Raw genomic sequence first — 2,470 nt, forward strand, 5'->3', positions numbered from 1 at the left:
CGTGTGTGCGTGTGTGCGTGTGTGCTGTGAACGATTGTGTAAACGACTGCCACGAACATCCTATCTGCTTTACTCTCGTGCTGCTATACCCACAGCGAAAAACACGCACACGGGGGGGGGGGGGGCTGTTGTTTCATCGATCGGGCTCCCACATAAAACGTCCCACGGCAGCAGTTAACAGTAAGTACCATGAACAATCTAGCTGTCCCCGCCCCTCTCCCTCCCCCCCTCCCTCTCTCTCTCTTTCTCTCTATCTCTCTCTCTCTATCTCTCTCTGACAGGGGAAGGGAGGACGAGTGATTTATGAGGGAGAGACTGACGTTTACTAACAGGAAGCTATGGGATGCAATGACACGGTGGTATTAATATTGACAGATGGGGGATGCAATGACATGTTAATTAGTTTTGCACACAGAAGAAACCAGTATGAATTTGAATTTGAATTGAATAGAGGGAATAGTCATTGTTATGGTTTAGGACGTATTAGGGATAATTGTACATTAGAAAGCAAGTTTTCGTGAATGAATCGTACTGGCTCTAAGGACATGCACATGCCCAGGCAGCAAAACGCAGATACTGTTGTTGCTGTACTTGTTGTTCGTAGAAATGGACCGAATAGAGAAACAGAAGAAGGAACGCATATAATTTAACCATATAACTATGATATGAGAAAGAGATTTTATTTACAGGGTCGACGTCATTTCCATATTAAATTTATGCAGTCAGAACATTAGAATGAATCAACAATTATAACGTGACAGACGTTCACCTGAATGCAAGCATGCGCTCTGTGAATCATAAACGCTATATGTGATATCAAGTATCGAATAGTGAAATAAACATGCCGAAATAAATAGCGGAGATAAAAATGAAAGCTAACGGCGAATTGATATGACGTTTGAATGCGAGTAAGGTAAAAACAAACAAACAAAATGTTTTAGAAAAATTCTTCACAATAATTTAGCCTCACCCTAAATTAACTTGTGACATGATCAGAATCACCACCGATCGATCACACATCTACACGGCTAATTAACACTTACCGTCGAGTAAATCGATGAGGAGGTGGACACCAAGGAAACCGACGACCCGTGTGCTGTAAGCAACGAAAACAACCGTTAGTAGTCATCACGGATCACTCACTCACACAACAACAACAACAACAACAACAACAACAACAACAACAACAACAACAACAGCAACAACAACAACAACAACAACAACACCGATATGACAACAGATATAGGAATCGCGCGCCCAACCTATTGGGCAGTACATTATCTCTACGGTAACAATCGAAATATTGGTCTATCGTTATTACGTCAACACCGTGAACGTGACGAGAGAATTCATTCGTACACAGAGGATGTAGTTTAGTTGCGCTCATTTTAATTTGTGTTAGCTGTTGAAGCGCAATGCTGAAATTCCAATACACTCTTGCTAAATAACTTACTACCCCCGAATTGATTCTAATACTCATGTGTTCTTTCCCGTCACTGACTCGCTCACTGTGATTCAATTACGAAATTAGCAAAGATTCTGACTGGCGGAGTTGACATGTGCTAGCAGAGAAAGCGAGAGAGAGAGAGAGAGAGAAAGAGAGAGAGAGAGAGAGAGAGAGAGATAGAAGAGAAGAGAGAGAGAGAGAGAGAGAGAGAGAGAGAGAGAGAGAGAGAGAGAGAGAGAGCTCCTCTCTTTCTTCTCCTCTCTCTCTCTCTCTCTCTCTCTCTCTCTCTCTCTCTTCTCTCTCTCTCTCTCTCTCCTCTCTCTCTCTCTCTCTCTCTCCTCTCCGCCTCTCTCTCTCTCTTTCTTCTCTGTCTCTCTGTCTCTCTGTCTCTCTGCTCTCTCGCTCTCTCCTCTCTCTCCTCTCTCTCTCTCTCTCTCTCTGCTTCTTGTCTCTTCGCGTGTCTCTGTCTCTGTGCTCGGTCTCTCTCTCTACTCTCTCTCTCTCTCTCTCCTGCTCATCTCTCTTCTCCTCTATCTCTCTCGCTCTCGCTCTCTCTCTCTCTCCTCTCTCTCTCGTCTGGTCTCTCTCTCGTTCGCTCTCTCTCTCTCGTTCTCCTGCTCTCTCTCTCTCTCTCTCTGCTCCTCTCTTGCCTCCCTTTCTCTTCTACTCTCTCTCTCTCTCTCTCTCGGGCTCGTCTCATCTGCGTCTCTCTCTCGCTCTCTCTTTCTACTCTGCCCTCATCTCTCTCGCTCTCTCTCTCGCTATCCTCTCTCATTCTCGCCTCCCCCCCTCTTTCTTCGTCTCGCTCGCTCGCTCCTCTCTCTCTCCTCTCTCTCTCGTCATCTCTCTCGTCCTCTCTCTCTCTCTCTCCTTCTCGCTTCTCCCTTCTCTCTCTCGCTCTCCTCTCTCTCTCTCTCTTCTCTCTCTCTTCTCGCTCTTTCTCGCTCTCCCTCTCTCTCTCTCTCTCTCTCTCTCCTCTCTCCCTCTCTCTCTCTCTCTCCTTCTTATCTCTCTCTCTATCCT

This window comes from Priapulus caudatus, unplaced genomic scaffold (assembly GCF_000485595.1).
Source record: "Priapulus caudatus unplaced genomic scaffold, Priapulus_caudatus-5.0.1 Scaffold426, whole genome shotgun sequence".
Classification (NCBI taxonomy): Eukaryota; Metazoa; Priapulida; class Priapulimorpha; order Priapulimorphida; family Priapulidae; genus Priapulus; species Priapulus caudatus.